The sequence below is a fragment of the Sciurus vulgaris genome (genome assembly GCF_902686455.1).
Source record: "Sciurus vulgaris genome assembly, chromosome: 19".
Taxonomy (NCBI): domain Eukaryota; kingdom Metazoa; phylum Chordata; class Mammalia; order Rodentia; family Sciuridae; genus Sciurus; species Sciurus vulgaris.
In genome coordinates, this window is record NC_136480.1 from 6,200,751 (window position 1) to 6,226,512 (window position 25,762).

Below are 25,762 nucleotides of genomic sequence, written 5' to 3' on the forward strand. Positions count from 1 at the left end.
TTTACTAGCCGTTAAATGTTATATCTCCCTGTTAATCAGCTTGCTTTTGAGAAACTTAAATCATGTTCTAATTGTCTTGACTAGTCAAGGGTCATCAGCATGATGGAACCATTCAATATGCCACAAAACCAAAATAGGAAGACTGCTGACTTCCTTCTGTTACATGAAATGAGGCTCCTATAAGATCAGTTCCATGTGTTCTACTTACAGTGGTAACAATGGCCTTCCTATGCAAATACATTAGGAAGTAATACACTAAAATAAAGAAACTTATTTAGGAATGTGTATATTATCACTCCGAAATGCTTTTGTGATAGTGACACCGGATTAAAATTTTAAAATAATAAGTTATTGACTATGTAGAAGAACATGCTCCCCTGAGGAGAAAGTTGAATCACCTTGAAAGTGTGTCCTTTGTTTGTTTTTTAAGCTCACAGCTAGTTGAGTTGATTTGAGTATTGTTTTTTCAGGAGAGACTGATATGTTAAATGAGCCTATTAAGTGATTCTTTGAAGTTGGAATGTTTACTAAACATTGTTAGTTTTCAGAGTCAATTAACCAGTATACTTGGAAGTGCTTTGATAACTATAAGGACTGTATTATTTTGAAAGAATTTATAAAGTGATGGTATTTTATTTATTCTTTCTACTGGTATGTTTTAAAAGATGTGACTGTTCTTTAAAATTGCTTGAAAATACACACACAGACTTTTTTCATTCTTATGCGGTACTTTTTGTATGCAAGTAAAGCATCTTTGGGAAGATATTAGTGGTTGGTTGCCTTTGAGGAGAGGACCTGAGAAACTTGGGTGCGAGGGCGTCTTGCAGAAACAAATTTGAGACTCACAATTCTTAAGTGAAAACCACTGCCAGTAGTTTACTTAAAGGCTAATATTGAAAGATGATATTTTTCTATGCTTAGAACTTTCTCCCAACCATCCATGTTAATCACAGATTGAAGATAACTTGTGTGCTACACGTTTGTAGTATAGAATCACCAACTCGTCAACTAATTGAATGAATTTATTTTGGGTAAATTACTATTCTGAAAACACATTTTTTTGAATCAGATGAAGGCAGGCACTCATTTTATTTGTTACATCTGTTTACTGGAGCTGCATGTAATACTTAATAGTATAAAATATGTGAGTTTTTTCTTTTTTTCTTTTTTTCTTTTCCTTAATCATTTTGGCTTACATGAGGACATGAACAGAAGTTGCTCTCCTGGACACCCTGGACTTAGTTAGACTGAATGTCGGCTGTATCCAAGGAAATCTAACATAATCGCACTGTAACACATGTGGAATAAGAACTTGCCTTGTGGCAGCACAGGAAATCTTTTAAGTTTCATTTTGTTCCATCAGTGGCTTGGTCAGCAGCAGCTCACTTTACCTTTCTTTATTGGAAATGTAGCATTTGAGAAGATTCCATCTTAATACCAACTGTGTCTGAAATCCAGAGGTGGCGTGTAGAGCAGCATCCTGTGGCTTCCCTTTTCACCATCGATAGATTCTGTGCCCAAAGGGTTTGTAACTGAAAAGTAAAGCATGGCTGGCTGTGCAACTTGGGACAGGTCATTTGACCTGAAGGTTTCTCCTCCTCTGAGACGTATCATCTAGGACACCTCAGTGATGTCCATTTTGTGGTGCTCTCTTGCACGCTGGGCATGGTATCCCTCCCCCCACCAATACACACAGTGACTTTCAATAGCAGACACCCAAGCTTTCTGTCGAGAGGGCGATGATCTTATGTGGTGGTAGTCAGTGAATAATAAATTCAGGATTTTGGTGAAGGGGTTTAGTGTTTCATTTCTAGCCGGCTCTGGGAAATTTGTATTGAGATTAGAAGGCAAACCCAGATGTACGCTTACGAGACACATGAGACGTTTCCTTTTTTTCCTTTTCATGCTGGGGATTGAGCGAGGCATGCCTTACCACTGAGCTGTATGTCCTCAGCCCCTTTTATTTCTTATTTTAAGACAGGGCCTCGCTAAGTTGCTGAGGCTGGACTTGAACTTGAGATCCTCTTGCCTCAGCCTGCTGAGTTGCAATATGAAGTTTCTTTATGAAAACAAACATTCTTTCAAGTGGAAATTTACCTCCTATAAAACAAAATTTCCTTCATATGATAGTGTATTGGAGTACAAGTGCCTTTTCCTGGAACTGGCTGCTCTGAATCTTGAGGAAAAGTTCATCAGATCTTAGAATATAAGACAGATAAAAAGTGTAAAACAAGCTTTTCATTTTTGTCAAGTTAATAGTGAATGATATGAATTTGGAAGAGAGTGCATTTGGAGGAGGTTCTTTTGAGTGCATTTGAGGGGAGTTTACAGAACCCTGTGGAGGGATTCCTGTCAGTGGTTCTCACCTTCCCTTCCTCCACCGTGACCCCAGCCTTTCTCAAGAATGTATGTGACTTAGACTGAAAGTGGTGGTCCTTTGGAAGGCATCTGGGAAAGCTGCTCATCCTTCTGATACATAATCCTGGAGGAATCCCTTGCTTTGCAAATCACCGGTAGGTGAAGGGCAAGAGGAAAATATTGCAAAAAGGTGGCAAGATCACCAGGTAGGTTTTTGTTGAGAGGCAGAGGCAGGCCATGTTTAATATCTGTTCTTTTGATGTTCTAATGGAATAGCCTTTCAAAACCTCATCTGAGAGTTAGTTTCTGTTTTCTGTGTGGTATTTAAGGTAATAGGTTTTCAAGCTGAATGTCTTGCCATAGGAAGAGAATGGAGTTCTGGGTAACTTACTGGTGACCTCGTACTGCTCCTTAGTGTGTAGGGCTTTAACTGGAAGGCCTTCTATACTTGTCTAATGTTCTTTACTGTTTTCTAATCATTTGAAGATGATGCATCCAAAGGTATAACTGCCCCTTCTCAGTTTAGTACGTTGTACTGGGAGCATTTGACACTTAGGAAACTAGATACATAGATAGGTCTCAATGAGCAAATTCTCCTTGGACACACCTGGAAATCCGACCCATTGCATTCAGTATCTAGGGGTGAATGGTTGTTGAGTTTGATTCTTCTGAGATCATGTCGTCCATCACTGTATTTAGGTAACACCCAACCATTGGGACTTGGAAAAAATTTAAAGTATATAATATTATTCTGTGCATACTCTTAAGTTAGAGAGAACTTAGAACATGCTCATGGGTAGCAAGTTGTGGATAACGATGGACTTTGGCTTTGCTTCCCGCTGCTCTCCTTTACTCCTGCCACTGTGGCTCCACCTCTTCCTTGCCGATAGTAATGTACCACATTTGCCCCAGTCCTTGTCCTTGTCCTCACCTCTGCCTGGAAAGCTGCATGGATCACTCTCCTACTTCCTTGAGGTTTCCGCCAAGTGTCACCTCTTCAGGAGGCTCTGACAGACGGTCTCAAACAACACCTCCACTCCCTGCACACATCTTTCCCTGTCTTCTTACCTCCCTTCCAGTTTTTCTTTTCCCCCTCCAATGTATTTTCATTTTCTGACGTACTACATATTTCTCTTCCGTTTTTGTCTGCACTCCCCTCCCCTGGTGTATACTTTATGATAAGGAATTTTGTCTATTTTAAGTTACTTCTGTATCCAGGAACCTAGAATGGTATCTGGTGCCAAGTAAATTCTAAAAAATATTTTTTTGTAAATAAATTTGACGAACAGTAATCACAGAGCTGGCTAGTCTTCATCTTCTCCTTCCTGTCTCTTCCCATATACCACCCCACCTCAGGCCACTTCTAATCCAGGTTTTATTTGCCACAAAGTGAGTGATGTCATGTTTGATAAGGCTCAACACATTGTAGACACCAAGTAAATATCTGTCAAATATTCTGAAATGCAAATAGGGTCTCTACTTATGTTACCTTCTTTCCCAGATGTCAGACAAGTCTGAATATCAGAAATGGCAATAAATTAGCAACTTGATTATTGAGATAGGTGTCTGCATTTCTAAATTCATCTTCTCATGGGATGAAAAAAACCTGAAATAGAGGTCATTGTCTAAGCCATTCATCTCACAACTGAGAAAAGTGATGCTCAGAGATGTGAAATGAGATGCTTATGTATGCACATCTTGTAAACATCGAATCGAAATGTGGAACCTAAATTCTGTGCTGACCCTTTTCTAGTCACTGTTTTTCCTACTATGTTGGCAAAACATTAAATCTTAGAAATAAAATTTCAGTAATGAAGGATGGGGACACTAGGTAACAGTGAGAAGGTGAGATACAGGTGGGGACTGGAGTAAGCTAGTGTGGGCAGCTTCTTCCAGCACACTGGCAGTGACAAAAGAGGACTGAAATGGGACAAGGCAGTAAAAGCCAGTTTTTTCAGTACCAGAAATAACATTGAATAAACTTCTCCAGCATGACAGCAAGGAATAAAAGTGACAAAATAACCTTATCTGCCTCTAACACTGCCTAGGAAGATGAAATCTTAAGTCAAGATTGTAGAATGTAGTAGTGGGTAAGCCAGAGGTGGAGAAGAGTCGTGCTTTACTGCACGTTGTACACCATGTCTGTAGTATTGTTGGTGTGCTTGGCATTTTACTTGGAAAGACACAACTCAATGTTTCCTGTTTTTGGTTTGGCGGTCAAGGTCCCTTGATCTGCTAAGGCCTAAAAGACTTGAAGAGGCAAATTTTAGCATAAAGGTTTTGAGTGTGTTCTTTGAGTAACTTCTAATTACTAAATTACCACTTTGAGGATATTTATCATGATACTAAAAGACGAGTTGTGTAAATGAAATGTACAATGAATGATTCTTACATCTTCAAAAGAGGATGTCAGATGGGAAGAGAACCCTCAGTGTAACAGTGAACGCAGGTGAAGAGGGTGCGACCTAAGGACAGAGAATTTCAGATTGCTAGGGACTCGGAAGATTGTTCTGTATTATAATTCATTAGAAAAAATATCCTTCAGATTAAATTACTTGGCTTAACCCTGTGTGAATATTAAATGTTAGTCGTGCAACAGTGTCTGGATGTATTAGAAGTGAAATCTAACCAGGGAGTTTGCAGCTGGAAATCACTCAGTGGTGTTCACTTTATGCAGCCACCTCATTTCTGAGAGCACAGGCCCACTCTTGGTTGATGTGCTGCTGCCAAAAGTCTGTGTGTATGAGGATGGAGAGCATCGAGCTTCTGCTCTGAGGCACTGCGTTCTGAATGAACAGGCAAATCAAGGTACAGTTGTTTGAGGCCAGAGTCTCAGAAGATACTCACACACACTCTAAAGAACAAAAACCCAGTTCAGATGGCATTACCCTCTATTAATAATTTCTTTCAAGAGAGTATATTACCTTGGAAAAATAGCATATTTCCAGCAGTTACGCTGTGCTATAGGATTTAGGAAATTTATTCTGTACTTAAGGCAGAAAAGAAAAAAGTATCATGAGTTTTTTTTTTTTTTTTTTAGCAGTGAGGAAACAACAGCACAAGGAACAGTTGATTAGTAATCCTGCCTCTCTCTGGGCATCTCCAAGATTCTAGTTTTAGCAAATGCACAAAAGCATTTAAGTAACGTAAAAAGTAGGTCACCAAAACTAGGATCATGGCGCACACCTGTAATCCCAGTGACTCTGAGGCTGAGGCAGGAGGATTAAAAGTTCAAAGCCAACCTCTAGTTGTAAAATAAAAAGGGCTAGGGATGTGGCTTTGTGGTAAAGCACCCCTAGGTTCAATCCCAAGTGTCCCCCTCAAAAAAAAAGGAATCCTGCCTCTTACCTTCCAGTTTCATATTCTTTTGGCCTTAATGTTAAAAGGAAAATTTTGCTCTGGTTTTAAATTTTTTAATGTATATTCTAGTCTATTAATATACTGTAACAAATAGCCTGTTATCTGAGAATTTTCAGAATTCCAAATGCTGTAGTTTGCTTTTCAGAACTTTTCAGCTTAGAAGAATGTGTTTTGTTTGCTTTTTGCTTGCTAAGCATGTATGACTGGCATAAGGCCTTTAGCCCTGCTGCCCACATTGTCTGTACAAAAGAACTAGCAGTTTGTTAGAGAGGAACAAAAGAGAAGCAAGGAAAATAATTTTCCTTTGGCCGGAAGATATCACTGGAGCCTCAATGGCCAGAGTTCAGGCAAAACACAAAGCAGAGGGAAATCAATAGAAGGTAGTGTGTGCTGGTAGGAAGGAGGCCTTGGGGTTGGGGTTGGATCGCATGGCACGCGAGATGAGGGTTCCCATTGCTCAGCGGGGTTTCACCCTCATGTTCCCAGTTAGAATTTGAGCAAGAAATATTCTGGCTTTCTTCTCTCGTTCAATGTTTCTGAGGAATCTTTTTTTCAGCTCAGTTTGATTTTGTTCTTTACTTCAGAACAGGCAAGCCTCTTGATTCCCATGGGGACAGCCAGAGGATACAATCGGACAAAGTAAAAGCACCAGAAAAACGAGAGCTAATTGGACTGTGGTACTATATTTTTCTCTTCTAACCTGTCTAGTTTTAGAAAAGCCAAGAGATCTTATTCTGGAATAAGAAAAGCCCAAGGATGTGTGTTCTGAGGGGAAGGTACAGATGTGCTCTCAGTCGTACCCAGGAGTTGGAAGCTAAGTTGCCCTGCACTGAAGTGAGTCTGATAATACTTATTTTGGAAAATGGAGTGTCACTGTGTTGCTGAGGCTGGCTTTAATCTTGAGGCCTGGCGTCCGAGTAGCTGTGATTACCGGTGTGCGCCACCATCCTGGTTTGGGCTACCTACTTTTAAGTCACTTAAATGCTTTCATGCATTTGCTAAAACTGGAATCTTGGAGGAGATCTTCAGATGGAACCTCTCTAGTTTCTCCATAAAAAATCCCATCCCTTGGCTTGTTTTAATATTCTCAGAATAGCTTGGATTTTCAAACCAGATTATTCATTCCCCCAGGAAGATTCCTATAAATTTCTGTACTGTGCCGGTATCTTGTACTATTTTTTTTCACAGGAAAGGAAAGAGCACCTTCACTGTAGCAGCCATGATTTATTGGGCACCTGTTGTATTACAGATATTGTACTCAGCACTTTATGACCAAGATCTCATTTAATCTTCCTAGCAGTTATGATAATTAAGGTTCAGATTGAGACTTGGTCTGGGTTACACCTAGAGAAGATTGTACCATTTTATTAAAAAAAAAAATTTATTTGTGCTTTTTAGTTAAGATTGTACCATAATTTAAATAGTCATTCAATAGTCTCTCCCCTTTTTATGATTTAATATTATACCCCAACTCCTGGCACAGTTCCTGGCATATGGCAGTCATAATAAAGATATTAACTGAATGTGCATCTAACTTCATGGCGACATGCTTTCCCTTAATGCCAGGCAGCCTTTCTAATAAAGAATGCTCTTTTGTAGCATCTCTACTTTGCGACTTTTTTCTGGCTTAGCTATTTTCTCCGACCCTTCCTTTTATGGGTGCCCCCCGCCCCGCCTTGTTCTGTCCATCCTTGAGATGTTTGTGTTCCTCGGGGCTCTGTTGTAGACCCCATCCTCCCTCTGCGCTTCACACGGCAGGCGGTATCTCAGCGGCACCATTGATCATTCACGTGTGGAAGATGCCCAGATCAAGACCGCCAACCAGGGTCTGTCTTCTGAGCTGAGCTTTATTTGTTCAGCATAGCTTACCATTTATTTAAGTCAGGCAGCATTCATTGAAGATCAACTCTGTATTATCTGCACAAAATGTAGTAGTGGAAAAGATAGCACAGCATTTCTGAAGACACTTGTAGGCAATAAACAAGACCGTGGCTTAGGTTGCGGTGACAGGGGTAGTTCAAGAAAGGCTCACTGATGAAGTGATGTTTGAATTAAAATCCGAAGGTAAAAAGCAAGGTTACATGTGTCCATAGAGGGGAATAAACAGAAGTGGAACAGTTCCCACTGTCACCTAGGGGTCCCCAAAACTGAGGGGTCAGCCGGGCTGACGACCAGGATGAGTGAGGGCAGCCGATAAAGTAACAAAGAGGCGCCTCATGCCCGGCTCCGGGACTACGGGAGGGAGCTTGATTCGTTTTAAAATTCAGTAAAAAGACCTTCAAGGGTTTAAATAGGGAGTAACATGATCGATGGACACATATTTTGAAAAGTTGACTCTGACTTAGTATGAAGACCAGGAGGGAGATATTGGAGCTCTGTGGTCAGCTGGGGACAGTAGAGATGAAGAGGAGGAGATGGATCTGCGTGGACCTGACAGGGTTCGTGACAGATGCAATGTGGAAGTGCCGTGTGGCGCCTCTGAATAAACTTGCCTTCCCCCTTTCTTCTCCCAAACACACTTCTTTTCTTCCCGGTGTGGTGTGGGTCAGGAGTGTCCCCCAGGGGCCCAGCTGTTAAGGCTTGGTGCCCAGCTTGGTCCTGTTGGGGCAGGGGTCCTGGCGGGAGGGCTCCAGGTGGCGGGGCATTCCTGAAGGATTGGGAGGTCCTGGCCTCTTTTGTCCCCTCACTGCTGGCCCTGAGCTGAGTGGCTCTTGCCCTGCCGCACACTCCCACCCTGCAGCGCAGCCTCACCATCCAGCTGGCCAGTTATTGACTGGGACCTCCTAACTGTGAGCCAAAATCAACCTTTTCTCTTTATAAGTTGGTTATTTCAGATATTTTATCCTGGCAGTAGACAGCTGACACAACACAGAAAACACCTAGCTTCATAAGCGTTGTCTCCTATGTGGACCCATTTGCCTAGGCCCAGAGGACTTGGGGATCTCACTGTTTGCTTGTTTTTTGGGAATGGAGGGTGGAGAGTGGGCCGTGAGAGAAGACCTAGGAAAGGGGACCAAGTGCAAAACAGCCGGAATCTATGCTCTGAGGAGCAAGGTGTTTGTGTGGCTGGTGGGGGGCTGAGTGGGAGGGGGTGAGACCAGGCTGCAGAGGGGGCAGCAGCCAGGTCACAAGAAGACAGAAGCGTGGGCGTTGGTCTTTCATTTTTAAAAAATTTTCTCCCATGATCATACTCCCTGCAAACTGTAAAGGTCATTGATTCTACCCCCTATCTGCCTCTGAAATACCAAGCGTTTCTCAAGAGAATGCCTGCGTCCCCATCCCTAGTGTCCCATCCTGATTTCTGTAGTGGACTTGTACCTGGTCTGCTCACCTCCTGTACCTTCCCCCGGCTGATCAGTGGTAGATTCTGCAGGTAGCTTTAATGACGGCGTTTCTGTGCTGAAGATTCTGAGTCCTTGAGGATACTTTTGAAACTCCTACCACCACCCGTAGCAGTGTTCCTTCAAGAGGAAGTTATGACCTGGTCTCGGCCCCTTCCTGCACAGGGCCCCGCCAACCGCACAAATTGCTCCTTGCCGCCAGTGAATCATGCGCGAGCTGTTTTTGCACCCATTCCTTTTCCTGGTTCCTCTCTCAACGCCCACTTTCCACCCTCCATTCCCAACAAACAAGCAAACGTACAAAGTTTTCTATGTCCTCCAGGTCTCAGTTCAGGTGTCCTTCTGACCCAGGAGCTCTGGTTATTTCCTTTGTATTCCTTTGGCGCTCTGTTTGTTCCCTCCACGGAACTGTCTCACTGTTTTGAATGGCCTGCGTTTTCCAGTAGACTAAAACTTCTTGAGGCCAGAGGTGGTATATTGCATGTTCACCATTATACCTCTCACTTCCAGACTCCTAATTTATATTTGATGAAGGTGAGCGTGATAAGAAGGGTAGACTGTTCTAGAACATTCACGACATATTTAGGTATTCACGTATTATACTGCTGACATTTTTGTAGGAAGAATTTCAATAAACATATACCTCTAGGCCAAATAACAACTGGCCAGTGTCCTGAATAATGTTATTCTTGGAAGTGACCCACGAGTCTTGTCATGACCCCAGCAACGTTTATGTAATTACAGAAACCATGCTGATATACTGACGTTTTTCCTTCTCCAGGCCCAGAGTCAAGGATGTTCCTTCAAGAAGCCATGGTTCCCTCTTAGTGGGAGGTAATAGCGAGCATTTTGAGTGCTCAGCATGCTCGTTGCTACTGTGTTGTGCTAACATGACAATTGAAAACAAAAGATTTTCTTCCCTCTCTTAATTTACCAACTTGATGTTGATCAGACTTTTTTTCTATGTCACTTTTTACATTCAGAAATTTTTTTCCATTTCAAATTTAATTTGGTTTTATAATTAAATACAACATTTGCGTGATTCCAAAGTTAATTCTACCAAACAAAGTATTTTCCGAGAAGTCTAGCTTCTTCCCTAGCCCCTTCTACTTACCTCTCTCTTTCCACAGTTGGTAACTTCTTTTTTTCTGGTTTGGGTCTCCATTTTCTAAAAGTACAAACCAGCCTGTAAGCATACGTATCCCTCTCCCCACCACGGACACCCACTCGCGTTTCCTAGAGAAGCGGCGCTGTGGAGTCCTCGGGTGCCTGTTTCTAACTTGAGTTATTCCGCAGATCGCACCGTAACAGTAGATAGAGGTAATCCGCGTTCTTTTTTGAAGGTGCAGTTTACACAGTATTTATTAGGCCGCCATTTATTTGACCAAACCTCCTCCTGGACATTCGACTTGTTCAGAGGCTGTTGCTTTCACAAATGTAGCTGGGGTAGGGGCTTCTGCCTCCCTCTGTTTGTGGTCTTTGCACTGGATTCTACGTTTCTGTCTAAAGGAGTGATAGCATTTTGCATTCCCACCAGGGTTTCTGTGTGCTTATTTTCTTACGATCTTACCCATAGGGTGGGTTATAACTTCTCATTTTTATCAACCTGATAGGTGAGAAATGGTGCCTTAATATAATTTTAATTTGAATGTTTTCTTGTGAGCAGCGTTGAGTGTCTCTTCTTATTAAAAGCCATTTGTATTTCTTTTTATGTCTGTACTTTCTAATCTGTTCCCATAGCCACCAGCCTAGTCAGGCCAGCAACACTTGTCAGTTATAGTGGGTTTTTAACTGGTCCCACTGTGTCCAGTTTTGCCTTCCACAAGTCTGCTTTGCCCACACACCTCAGAAGTCTTCCTGAACTGTGTCTCTGACAGTCCTTCTGCCACACAGCCTCAGTGCCTCCTGCTGTACTCAACTGGGGTTCACAGCGCTCAGCTTGGTGCCCAGCCCCTTTATCAGCTGGCGCAGGCAGGTTCCTCGTCAGTAAGCTCAGCATCCAGCCCAGCTCAGTTGCTCCTTGCTTCTTACTGCTCTGTACCTCCTCCCATTCCTACCCATTCTTTAAGCCAGTATCAAACGCTGCCTTCCTGTAATGCCTCGCCTCTTCTATTCCCATGATTCCTACTCGGGCCAGGTGGACTTCTGGAATACCCTAGCTGGGAACCATTGGAGTGAGCAGTTAGAGGGATGGCCATCGGATATTACCCAGAGATGTTGACTCAAATTATATTGTGGTAACAAAATATTGACAGAATACTTAAATAATAGCACATGTTTTCTTAAATGATTAACTTAATCTCCCACATCTCTTCAGTTTTTATTAGCATGGCAATAATCACTGTTCAGGGGACCAGACATTTAACTGTAGCTCAGCCTTTTCCTCAGGTGCACAGATTGCATTCGCAAAGACTGTGCAATGTCCCTGCCCCCAGATTCAGATTGTGCTTCCTGTGGTATGAGATTTTCACCCTCTCCAGACTCTCTAGATGGATAAAATAGTAGAGTTAAAATTCATAGCTGAGGAGTGTTTTGATGATGTTTTAAGTATTATATCAAACCTGTTTTCTTAATGCCTCAATAGATACATCTACAGTTTGAATTTTTGCTCTTTAGTTTAATTGGACCCAAGATAATTACAGAATCCCTGAGAGCCCCAAATAGTAATCAATCAATCTCAGGGAAAATTGTTTGCTTGCCAAGGACAATGTGTTACCCTTTAATAATATAAGGGAAACAAAGTTCCATTTTGCACCAGAAATGCAGTGCAAAACTGGCCATTTGAATTCATGAAATGTGACCAAATGAAAAGAGTATCTTGACTGAAATAACCTTTGGTTGTTATAACTTTGCACAAATATCTTTAATTGCTAAAGGAAAAAGGTAAAGAAAATATTCTGTTGATTTTGATCCAGAGCAGGTTTGTGATGAATGACAAAGAGCATTTGAAAAACATTTTGCCCCTTTCTCCCTGTCTTAGAGTCCTTGTAGCTTATGTCCCATGAGAAGAGAACTGGGCTTTAATTATTCTTGGTTAACTTTTATCCCAGATCAAGAGTAAAAATGTAAAACATGCAAGATTTACATCATTTCCAAATGCCAGTGTAAGAACATAGTGGAGGAGATGTAACCCGAGTTACTTTATTTTTTTCCACATTTCTTATTGGTGCATCATAGTTGTACGTACGATGGGATTTGTTGAGATATTTGTACAGGCACACAACATAGCAACATCATTTGGCCAGTACCCCTCCCCAGTGTTGCCCCTTCCGCCCACCTCCTCCCATTCTTTTCTTCTACCCTACTGATTTCCCTCTGTTTCCATGAAATATCAACCCCCCCCCCACAGACACGTGTACACCTTTTCCTTTTTCCTCTCTAGCTTCCACTTACTTGAGAGAAAACATAGTACCTTTGACTTACTGAGTTTTGCTCATTTTGCTTAGCATAATGTTCTCGAGTTCCATTTGTTTTCCTGCAAAAGACATAATTTCATTTTTCTTTATGACTGAATAAAACTCCATTTGTGTGTGTGTGTGTGTGAGTGACATTGTCTTTACCCTTTCATCTATTGATGGGCACGTAGGCTGGTTCCACAGCTTGGCGTTGTGATTTGTGCTGCTATAAACGTGGCTGTGCAGAAAACCATAGTCTCTTAAAGATGGGTGTGACCTTAAAGAAGATTATGAAATCCAATCCTTTATTTTATAGATGAGCAAATCCTGCCTACATGGAATGTGAGAAGAAAAATACTTTGAACTAAACAAATACCAGTGTTATGTTTTATCCTCATTTTCTCTTGAAAGGTAACTTGATTTCATTTGGGACTGTGGTGTACAGTCTTAGGTCTGTGTTTTTCTTTACGATTTAGTCTTCAAACTGTACTTTTGAGTTAGACAAAGAATGAATAGTTGAAGTTTCTCAGGGTAGAGGACAATAGGAGAGGGAAACAAACAGACCTAATCAGCAGGGTTTATAATAAATGAAAACAAAATACCTAGATCTGGTTGCTGAAGTCATGTCTCACTAGGTTCTTTTCACTCAACTTGTTTTATAATAAACTCAAGGACACATTAAGGTTCTTACGTCTGAGTATGTGGATATTGTTAAAAAAACAACTTACAGAAGTTGTGTGGACTTGGGGTCTTGTTTTGTTACGTAATGAAACATCATACAGGATTAGGAGGCAGACCCACCCTGCTATCTGTTACAACATACCTCTTGTAAACCAAAATGTATATTTATTTGAGCTAAGGAGTGATTATTTGCTTTACAAAAGACTTTTTTCACTTTGAATAGAGCATTCAAGTGATGTGCTGGTGCATGCTGCATCACGTTTGAACCTTAAAAACAGAAAGCAGCCAGATGCAAAAGGTCACATTGCATGATTATCTTTACGTGAAACGTCTGCAACCGGCAAGTCTACAGAGACAGAGTAGATCGTGGGTGTGTCAGGCAGGGCAGCGGGGAGTAGGAGGGGAGGGAGTAGCTAAGGGCTTCGGGATTTCTCTTTTAAGGGACAAAAATGTACCAGAATCGGCTGTGATGAGGGTTGCAGGGTTGTGAATGTGCACAAAACCAATGACTCGCATACTTTACATGGGTGAATTGTGTGGTTATGAATGACCTCTCAGTGAAGCTGGGTACAAAAGCACTGGTAAGGTTTGTTGAAATAGTGAAAATTGTTATGTCCTCTTCACCACTTGAGTTTTAGTGGCAGTGACTGGCATTGTCCATCATGTGTTATGTGCCAGGTGTCATGCTAGATATTTTAAAGTGTGTGTTTTCTTAGCCTGGGATTTGGTTTACACGTGGGGTTTCAGCAATGGAGCCATGCTTGGTATTCTCTGTTCACGCCACGCAGAGCTTGACAGATGCAGCACGTTCATGGTATTCGAACGACTGAACGTGAGTGAAAGAATGCAGTGCTCGGCAAAGGGCCTCCTGGCGTGGCACGCCAGCACCTCAGGACGCTCTTCTTGTCTTCGGATCGGTCTGTCCTTAGGCCCGCCAAGCAGTTCTCGCTTTTATGGGGCTTAGCGGAAGAGTTGCTCTGTTTGGTTTCACCATTTCCACAGAGTAAGGGGAGAGGAAGGCGTGGACGCACTGCCCTGTTCTCCCTTGCTCCTTTCTCAGGTGGCTGGCACACCCATCTGCAGCTTTCAGCCTTTGTTTTCACTCTTCGTGGGGGTGGGTTAATCCTTCTGCAGATTTCCTAAGATCACTCGTCCACGTATGGCTTTGAGTGTGCTTGACTCAGAGTCCAACAGAATTCTCAGAATCTTCAGAGGTGAACTAACTGGCTGCCTTGCTTGCTTGCTTCCTTGCTTCCCTTCTTTCTTTCCTCCCTCCCTCATGACAAAGACCCAGTTTCTTCCTATTTTTATACAATTGAATTGAGATAACTTAGTTGGATGCTGAGCAAAGACACAAAGAGTACAATTCAGCTTCACACGCAGAACCCCCTGGAACCCTGAGGACCATTTGACACGTGGTAGAGATTGGTCTACCATTGAGAGCATCTATTTTTCTTCAAGTTCTTGGTCAACTGGAAGATCCTTGTCTCTGTGCTGCTAATTACCAGATTATGAGAATTAGAGTTTTATTCATCACTCTTCGTTATTCCAACCTTGCCAAACATCTTTAAGATATTTGTAAAAAGGGACTAGAGTCAAATAAGCTGTTCTGTAATTCTAAACTTGAAAACTACCACCAAATAGATTGCATTTCTACCTGACTGTGTCACACTCCTTCCCCGAGCTGATGCGTCCTAGTCATCATCAGCAGGTCAGGACGTGAGAGGCCATACCATTGTTTTCATAACGAAACTGAGAGGAGGCACTTCCACCTGTGGTAACCGTGGGGCAGCCGCCGTGGCCTGGTGCGCAGCGTCAGCGGATGGATAAAGGAGAACTTTGGTGCCATTTAAGACTGACAGTCTTGTTTACAATCTGAAGAGAGCCTGTGTTGCCATTTTTATTTTAAGACTTAGCAAATCATGAAGTCATCTTGCTTTCCAGTGACCAGCAGTGGGAGCTAAGTAATGATGCTGCCCCTCCAGATGGGCGTGGCACTGGAGGTGTAAACATTACTGATGGAAGAATGCATAGCATTTTGCTTTTTGTTTTGCCTACCAGGGAGAATTTGACTTGAACTTCAGGTCTAGTACTGTAATACCACAGTGTAAGTTTGTAAATTATTGGTCCACTTTGTTTTACATAGTTCAAGTTTTCTTATCCTTATATTTCAATGTCTTACTGTAAAACGGCCTTTTTTAAAAAGTTTGTTCATTTGCTAAGCTGAGGTTTGAATTAATAGCCTCAAGTTACTGGGCAAATGCTCTGTCCTTGTAAACCATCTTTAAAATTTTTATTTTAGAAGAAGGCTAGGAAGACTTAACTAGTAAGACAGATTTTATTAAGTTCTTCATAAGGTACAGGTTGATTCCTAAAAACAAAATAATTCTTGTATATTTGTTAATCTGAAATAGCTGTGGCTGGTTGGATTAGTTGTTAAACCCGCTAATGGCTCATAATTCCAAAATTTCAGTGGGTTAGTAATACTTCTCTACGTTGCTTGGTCTCCTTGCTTCAGGAGACCGCCTTCTGTGACTCACGCCTCTTTTGTCTTTTTCTTTTCATGGTGGTGGGAGCAAAGGAAGGGCTTTTTGTGTGCTAAGCATGCATCCCTACCACTGAACTACACCTCCAACCCTCTTTTCTTGTCTCAACTTGTATTCCTCCTTGATAATTCTGCAGTATTTTGTGTTTAACTGTATCAGACTATTCCACTTAGCATAATGTCCTCATTGTGATATAACAGATTCACATTTGCTATCTGTTATATATATTGTAATATGTGTCTCTGCTATTAAAGCGTAAGCTCTTAGAGGCCAAGGATGTTGCTTTATTCTGAACATAGTGCCTGTCACATCACAGATTCTCAGTAACTATTTTTTTTATTTTTATTATAAACAAATGGGATACATGTTGTTTCTTTTTGTACATGGAGTAACAGCATACAATTTGCGTAATCATACATTTACATAGGGTAATGTTTGATTCATTCTGTTACTTTTTCCTTCCTCCCACCCCTCTTTTCCCTCTATACAGTCCCTCCTTCCTCCATTCTTGCCCCCCCCCAACCCCCATTATGTATCATCATGCGCTTATCAGTGAGATCATTCGTCTTGGATTTTTGAGATTGGCTTATCTCACTTAACATGATATTCTCCAATTTCATCCATTTGCCTGCAGATGCCATAATTTTATTATCCTTTATAGCTGAGTAATATCCATTGTATATATATACCACAGTTTCTTCATCCATTCATCAATTGAAGGACATCTAGGTTGGTTCCACAGTCTGGCTATTGTGAATTGAGCAGCTATGAACATTGATGTGGCTGTATCTCTGTAGTATGCTGATTTTAAGTCCTTTGGGTATAGGCCAAGGAGTGGGATAGCTGGGTCAAATGGTGGGTCCATTTCAAGTTTTCTAAGAAATCTCCACACTGCTTTCCATAGTGGCTGCACTAATTTGCAGTCCCACCAGCAATGTATGAGTGTACCTTTTTCCCCACATCCTCTCCACCACCTATTATTGCTTGTATTCTTGATAATCGCCATTCTAATTGGGGTGAGATGGAATCTTAGTATAGTTTTGATTTGCATTTCTCTTATTACTAAAGATGGTGAACATTTTTTCATATGTTTGTTGATTGCTTGTAGATCTTCTGTGAAGCATCTCTCAGTAACTATTTTAAGAAGTGGATGTTTTGTTAGGCATGGTGGGGCGTGCCTGTTAATCCAGCAACTCAGAAGCCTGAGGCAAGAGGATTGCAAGTTTGAGACCATCCTGGGCAATTTAGTGAGGTATAGCTCCATGGTAGAGCACCCCTGGGTTCAATCCCCCATGCCCCCTCCACACACAGTCAGAATCTAATCTCCTTGCACCAGTAACTTGACTGCTGTCATCTGTTGGTGGAGTCACTTCTTCACTTAAGAATCAAGTAGTGAAATTACTTTGGGGTATAGGTTAGTGGTAGAGGACGTGCTTAGTCCCCGACCCTAAAATTAGAGAGAGGGAGACAGACACACAGGAACATTATTTCTGAAATCTTCAAATGAAATTGTTGAGAAAGCATACAATGTAAGAACAAAATCTCAAAAAATGGAGTTAAATTTACACAAGTGTGAGTTTAGTGGTTGATGTGTGTCAAGTCAATTGGAGCTTAGAAGCGACTATGGAAGAATTAAGCGACTAGCATTGAGGATACCTAGTATTTTCAAGAAGTAAATTTGTTATAACTTTTTTTTTTTTTTTTTGTAACCACTTGAACCATACAAACCCACATTCATGCATACAATGAACTGTGACTTCATCTTCTTTTTTTTTCTTTTGGACTGAGAATTGAACCCAGTGGTACTTTACCACTGAGCTACATCCCCAGCCTTTTAATTTTTTATTTTGAAACAGGATCTTCCTAAGTTGTCTAAGACCTCACTAAATTGCCAAGGTCAACCTCAAACTTTTGATCCTCCTGCCTCAGCGTCCCAAATCACTGGGATTACAGGTGTATGCCACCACACCAGATTTATTACTTTGTCGTAACAGAAAGTAAGTTCTGACACATGCTACAAATGGATGGACCAGGAGGACATTATGTAAGTGAACTAGCTGATTCATATGCTAATCACATATACATTTATCTCAGTATTTCTATGTTCAGCTGTACAATGATTAAGCTAAGCACTAAGACATTCATTTGCTATCTCCAACTCTGGTACCACAAAGTTCAACCTTGCCGGTCCTTTTGGCTCATCTCTGTGGAGAACGGACTATGCTCTGCTCTGAGTTACTCCGTGTTAGGTAGGACAGTTCAGGCTGTGCCTGGCCTTGAGTCACTCCATCATATAAAGCAGGAGTTTGCCCTGCCCTGCTCCATTTTGAGTGCAAGTGCTCGGGCAGAATGAGGTGGTAACTAGGTAGGTGACCACCAAGATGTCAGACATACAGAATTCATCAAAATACCATCTCCAGTTGCACAGCATCGTCATAAGGCACAAAATGATAAAGTAACGATGATAATAAAAATGACCACCTGTGAACTTACCAAATTAAATCAGAGGCACATGGATGTGGGCATATCAATCCCATATCAAAGAAATCAGGCGCTTTACCAGCACACCAGATCAACAAATGACGCAGCCCCCTCGCCGGGCATACATGAAAGGAAGGACAGCTAAGACAAGGACAGCAGCACGCACCTGTGAGCCTGACATCAGGCTGTGTCCCCACGCTTCAGCTCGGCTCCATCTTCCTGCTTGACAGGGTCCACTTTGAAAAGCCGTCTGGACCCTAACCCTGAACGACTCCATACCTTGGTCAGGTGCGAGCTGGGTTCCTGCCTTACCATGGCCCTCTTGCTCAGCTCAGGAGTGTCAGATAGGAGCATGTTTCCCTCATTATTCAAAATAATGCAATTTCATAGCTCATCCTGTGTGAGAGGTTGAATTTTTCTTCAAGTTCTCCTCCCAGATAATTTCAAGGACTTTGTCTGGTTGTGTTTAGTCTTCAGGGTTTCCCCACAGTTATTATAGGAGAAAAGCACAGGCCTGTCTCTGCAGGAGATGGAGTGGGTGGACACAGTATTGTACTTGGATGCGTCGGAGCCCAAGGGTGGGGTGAAGTCTTTGTAGCTGGACACCCTGGGGAGGGGTCAACCGGAGTGGGTGTGGAGGGCATCAGCCCCAGGGTGGAGGTGGCTGCAGAGATGGAAGACTGGTTACATATGGGAGGGAAGGGATTGACAGACTGAGTGTATTAATATATTGAGGATAAGGGGAGCCAAATTTCTCACTGTGATAAGAGAAGGGAGTTTCATATATGGAAAGGAAGAAAATTACAGTGAACCTGTGGGTATTGGGTTGGAATTTTGTAGTTTCAAATTTTTTAAATATCTTGTTATTTTAAAAATTCAAAAATTATTTAACAATATTAAAATAGAGCTTAAAGCATAGCTTAAAATGAAAGAATATAAGTTTATAAATAGAACCAAATATTATGTACATACCCTTAAAAGTGTTGCCAAAGTTTCCTGAGCTTTGAAAAGAACCATATGGTTTATAAGGCAATCCTAGAAGCTTAAGGAAAAACTGATTTCTAAATTTTCAGCTTTATAAATTGAATGGTATAAAATCTAAAATTTTCTGGATTGACCTGCCATAAACAAATTCTTTTAAGTATGTAATAGAAGTTTTTAAAATAAAAAAGAACAGAGAGAACATAGATCCATAGCCTATCAGGAACTAATGGATAAAGTTGAATTAGTTTCATCCCTGGTCTTCCTGGTATCCAAAGCAAAAGGTTACATAAGGGGATAGTAACTTTGGATCATGGATTTCCTAGAATTATATATAAATTTATGTCTATGTACATTTTTTTCTGGAGCATAAATATTTTCATATGAACTTCACAAATGAATAGATTTCTTAAAGCGGAATAGGTAACATACTCTGAGCTCATTTTTAGAAATCCCTCTGCAGCCTACATTAATGGGGCAGGTATTATGGAATTAAATGTAGATTTTAGATGAGCATTCAAATATATGGGGAATTAACATTTTATGGAATGCCTTTTATGTGCCTAGAAGAGAAAAAGTGCTCTCTGTGCATTGATTTATTTCAGTCTCACAAAAATGATACAAAGTAAATATTTTTGTACTGATGAGGAAACAAACTCAAATTTAAAACCTTGCCCAACATTACCAAGCTAGCAGGAGGCCCCATAAGGCAGCGGTGTTCCTTCTGCTCCTCCGAACTGTTACCTCCAGCCAGTACCTGCTATGTTTTGGGCTTTGGACCTGTTGCTGGTGACATAAAATGGATCACAGCAGACCCTTGGCCCCTGGCCCTCAAGAAGATTAGGAGGTGGAGTGTAGAGAATAACTAGAGTGACTTCCTCTAATTTTAAAATTAGTGATAGTATGATTAATGTCTCGATTCACCTTGTCTTTAAAAAAAAAAAAAAGCGCCAGCAGCTCTGGCCCAGCACGCAGGAGGCTGGGCTCCACCCCAGCTCTGCAAAACTAAGTAAGAAAGAAGCGAGCTGGCAGTGTCACTGGATTCCCTTAAGTCTCCCCACAGCTTCATGGAGAAATACCTGCTACACAAACGCACAGTAAGGAGAGCGTATGAGTATACGTGTGAACGGGCTCTTCAAGTCCCCTAGTTGGATCAAATTTTTAGAATCAGGTTTGGTAACACTTGATATTACATGGTGGTGGTGAGTACGCTTATTTCAAAAACCACGAGCAGTTTTTGAAGTACGTATATATGTGTTAAATCTTCTCTATCTGTCTTAATTTGTTTTCTCTCCCTTTCAAAGGGGAAAAAAAATAGAAGAGTCCAGCCATGTCTAGTTAGTCTTCTGCCTCTCTCCTTTTGGGAGCAAGGACACACTTTGTGCTGCTGAAACAGGGCGGCTAGGAGCTGGGGAGGCCAAAACCCTTAGGATCCAGAGTGTCTGGCAACATTACCCTAGAGGCTCCGCCACCACTGTAGATGCACAGCATCGCCCCTCAGGGCTTCTGCTCTGAAGGAAGGGGAGGATTCTTGTGAAAACAACTAGGCTTAGAGAAGTCCAAAGCTGCTCTTGGCAGAGGTCAAGTTTCAGAGTTAAGAGCTCAACTTCAGTCCTGAGGCTGAGAAAGCTGGTGGTGTTGGACTATGCACCCTAAAGAGAAGGGGCGGAGTGGTTGAGGACATGACAACAAAATGTTTTGTAATCTCCTCATACAAGCCAAAGAGAAGAGTGAGTTTCAAAAAATGTGAATGCATGTTTGAAACCGTAAGGAAGTTTTTCTGTTTTTGAAGGTGGTGGTGGTGGTGGTGGTGGTGGTGATGGGATTTTGGGTGCTTGAATAAAAGAATCTTCCTACTAGATTGCAACACCTGCAGCAGTGGTGGCTGGTACCTTGAAATCTAGCTTAATTTCATTGAGTACCAATAGTGCATGGCACGTTCTCTAAGAAATTTTGCTCTCTTCAGTATTGTGGAATAGTGAAGAAATCTTGTGGGCTTTCTGAAATGCGAATTTTCAGATTGGGGAGATAGCTCAGTTCGTAGAGTGCTTGCCTCACAAGCATGAGTCCCGGGTTCAAATCCCCAGCACCGCAAAAAAAAAAGTCTTTGAAATGTGAATTTTCTCCTTTTGTGGAGTAATAATGAAGATTCTTCATGCAGTCTAAATGACTAACAAAAGTTATAATAATTCAAAACAAGATAGGCTTTATAAGCTGAAAAACCTAGTTTCTAATTCTTTATTACCTATCAGTTATGTTAACTTGTGCAAGTTTCTTGTCTTCTTGGCTTAATCTTTGAGTTGAGGGAAGTACTGATAGTAATTACATCTTGGGACTGTTAGAATTGTATCAATATACATAAAATTATATATAGTAATAATCAAAGATTATGTATTAAATACATGTGATTGGAAACCTTGATGATGATAAGGAAGAATATGTACATACTCTTATGCTTATTTTCCCATATAAAGTGTTGACTATAAATGGGTTGTCTCAATTTTAAAATACTTGATTTTCACTGGGTTATTTTGGTGCACAGCTGTAATCCCAGCTACTTGGAAGCCTAAAGCAGGAGGATCCCAAGTTCAAGGTCAGCCTAAATTAAAAAAGCTGGGAAATGTACCTAAGTGGTAGAGCACTTGCCGAGTATGTGCAAGGCCCTGGATTCAATCTCTAGTATGGAGGGGCAGGGGGACCAAAAAACTGGACTTTCTAAAAACTGTTGCTCAGCCTCTGAGCCCCTTTCCTACATTTTCCCCTGAAGTTGCTAGCAAAGCTCTTCCATCTCTATACACCTGTGTGATACCAGCATTAAAGTTATAATGTGAAATTGTAAGGTTCATGTCTTAGCAATGTTTAAGCATCCACTTTGCATCTGATTTGGTCCATGCAACACAGTATTGATCAAAATCAATCTAAAAACTTGGATAATCTCAAAGATTCTTTTAATACTTACTGGAATTTTTGGTCACCAGAGCTAAAGAGGCTTTTCACTGTGGACCTCTTCATTAGATATTATTAGGAATATGATTTTTTAAAAAATAAGTGCAACTTGGCAAACAAAATCTACCAAAAATGCAAGAAAAACTTTGTTTTAGACTTTGTGAAGCAGTGTATTTTTTAAAACTCAAATTGGAAATAAATGAGTAAATAGCAAGCAGAAGTTTCAAGATTTTCTTGCAAATTTGTAAACCAAACCCAAGGTGGCCTCTCACCCTGTTAACTTTAGTTTTTGAAGCTATGAGTCAAGTTTTGTTCTGTTCTGCCCGCCCCTGCCTTTTCAGTTCTTCAGGCCTGAGGATCAAACCCAGGACCTCACATATGGAAGGCAAACAGTCTACCTCTCCCACTGAGCTACATCCCCAGCCCAGGATTTTTTTCTTTAGCAGAGAAGAGCATTTTGCAGACTTGTTAGCCTATTTGCCAGTTTATGTACACAGACTATAACATGCATAGGTCAGTCTCCTTGGTCCTGAGTTACATAGTGAAGGAGTAATTCTCTCTGAGTACCTCGGAGCCCTTCAGGATATCTGGCACAGAGTAGGTATGTCACTGTTACTCATAAAACTCAGTGGGAGTTGCCAGAAGGAAGAAAATTCCCACCAAAGCCGCCCTGAGAAAGCTCCACAGGGCCAGTGGCAACTGGGCTTTCAAGGTCAGAGTGGTCCTGCTGCATAGGGGGATGGAGAAGGGTGAGGTAGAGGGGGAGAACGAGGAGCTGTGCCTGGGAGTTGACAAACACCTCATGAGTGTCACACAGTGGTTACAAGCCATCCAGTGTTGATGGGCTCCAGTCGCAGTGTGGGTCACAGGACTGGAACAGAAGTGAAGCTGCCTTCCTTTGGAACATACAGGTCAAAGTCAGGCATCTCCCTGGCATTTGACTTGTCCTTTGAGGCTGGCCACCTTATGAGAACTGAGAGGCCAGCCAAACAGCACATTGGCAGGTGAGCAGACGACTGGCCTTCTCGCGGCCTTCATTTTCTCATCTTTAAAAATGGTCACGACAATAAATGAGTTGCAGAGAATTTTGAAGTTTGAAGGAAGTAATGTATATGAAGAGCCTGGCACATAAATGATCACTGTGCTTCCACTGGTGACTGGTAGCTTTAATAAAAAGTTGTTCCAGATGAAGAGACCTTTTTTTGTCCCATGGTACATAGTACTATAGTAATAGTTTTATAAGTGTTTCTGATTCTCGTTTCACTCATACATACTCTGCATTGCATTTGTTGTAACTACACTGTCTTCTCACTTCATGATTTAAGTTTTTGCTCTGGATGGTAAGCATATAGAGGAGCAGCTGCTTATCCCACAGATTTAGCAAAGCAGAGACCATGGAGTACGGTGACACTTTCTGTAAGAATCTTATAAGAATGTTGGGGGCTCGGTTGTGGCTGAGTGGTAGAGCACTTGCCTAGCATGTGCGAGACCCTGGGTTTGATTCTCAGCACCACATATAAATAAATAAAAATGAAGGTCCATTGACAACTAAAAATACATATGTGTATGTTGAATTCTTTCTTCATTCCAATCCCCCTAGAATTCCCAACTGATCACAGAGTTCAAATTTGTACAGATTAAGAGCTCTTTCTAAGACTCTACTCAGCCAAGGATTTTTTTTGTTTTCTTCAGGAACTTCAAACATGAGGAAGCTTGGGCTTAGTGAGACTTGAGTATATAGGTAGTTGGTGCCAAAGCTGGTCTTGGATCTGTTTTCTTCTCTTCAAGGCTAAGACTCTTTTAAAAGTATATGCATTCTCCCTCAAATCCAGTAGCTTTAGCTATGCATTAAACCTGTGTGTTGGTGGCTGAGAAGAGAGCAAGTCCTACTAGGAACTATTTCATAAAGGGTGACCTTTTCTAGTAGTATATTGAAACACAATTCACATATAATACCACTCACCCATTGAAAGTATACAATCCATGGGTTTTCATATTCCTACAGAGTTGTACGACCATCAACAATCAGTTTTAGCACATTTTGTGACCCCCAAAAAGAAACCCCACATTCCTTAGGCATCACTGGCCTATCTCTGTGTCCCCTTTAGCTGTAGACAGTTGCTGACTTTGTTTCTGTATGTATATTTGCCTGTTGTGGACACTTTGGGTAAATGGAGTCATTTAGACTGGATGCTTTCACGTGGCACACTGCTTTCAAGGTTCATCCACATTGTAACATGTTTCCTTCTTATTGCTAAAGAGTATTCTTTTGAATGGGTATATCACCTCATTCATCCATTCATCAGTTGGTGGACATTTAAGTTGTTTCTATTCTTTGATGATATGATTTATGCTGCTGTGAATATACATAGGTTTTGTGCAGCCACAGGCTTTCCTCTCTCTTGGGTATACACGTGGAATTGCTGGGTCATATTGTGACTTTAGTTTGATCATTTAAGGAACTGCCAGGGTATTTTCCAAAGGGGCAACACCACTTTACTTTCTCACCAACACTATATGAGGGTTCCAGTTTCTCCACCTCTTACTGTCTTTGTTTTTTACTATAGCCATCCTAGTAGGCATATGGCAGTATCACTTTCTGGGGACGCAGTGTGGGGAATGGAACCGTCCCTCACATGTCAGACGAGTGCTCTCCCCGTGAGCTATACCCTCTGCCCTCCATTTGGACTTTGATGTACTTTTCTTGATAGCTAATGATGATGCTGATCATCTTTTTATGTGCTTATTGTCCATTTGTGTATCTCATTTAGAGAAATGTCTATTCAGGCCCTTTTTCTATTTTTTTTTTTTTTTTTTTTTTAAACTTGGGTTGCCCTTTTCTTTTCTAAGATGGACCCAGTACCTTTAATTTATTTTTATGTGGTGCTGAGGATGGAACCCAGTGCCTCACACGTGCTAGGCAAGCGCTTCACCACTGAGCCACCACCCCAGCCCACTTGGGTTGTCTTTTGAACAGTGAGTCTTAACAGTTTTATATATTTGTGTACAGGTCCCTTAACAGGTGTGTGATTGACAAGATTTATTCCCCAATCTATGGGCTTCTGTTCGTTTTCCTAAGTATTGTATTTTAGGATTCAGAATTTCAATTACATCCTAATGTGCTTTTTCTTTCCTTGTTTATGCTTTTATTGTCATATCCAAGAAGCCTTTACCTAATCCAAGGTCACAAAGACATTCATGTTTTTTTCTCAGTTTTAATGTTAGCTCTTATGTTTAAGTCTGATCGATCTCGGTATGTAATATAAGGAGGGATCCAGCCTCGTTCTTTTGTCCATAGCCAGTTGTTCCAGCATCATTTTTTGAAAAGCCTATTACTCTTTTCTCCATAAGTTGTCTTGGCAATAGAAGTGACTATTAGGCAATATTTTTAAAGGAGAGATGTTAATGATTGAAATGATTTACTTCTAAGTAAATTATGTGAAGGTTAAGATGAGATATTTAGATCAAAGAGGCATTTGCCTGTTGCTGATGGTGAAAACCTTCAGTAATAGATGAGGCATCTGCCCAAGAAGAGGTGAGATATGGAATTAGAGAGTGAAGTTGTAGTGCAAAAAGCCAGAACTGACTGATGGACCGGGTGTAGTGGCACATGCCTGTCTGCATTCCCAGAGACTGTGAAGGCTGAGGCAGGAGGATCCCAGATTTGAGGCCA

The 25,762-nt window shown here is 41.3% G+C and overlaps 1 protein-coding gene across 10 annotated transcripts in view; it reads left to right on the forward strand.

Annotated features, from left to right (window-relative positions):
* Positions 1-25,762, forward strand: part of TMCC1 (transmembrane and coiled-coil domain family 1) — a 162,420-nt gene that overhangs the window by 80,742 nt on the left and 55,916 nt on the right. The window lies entirely within an intron of this gene.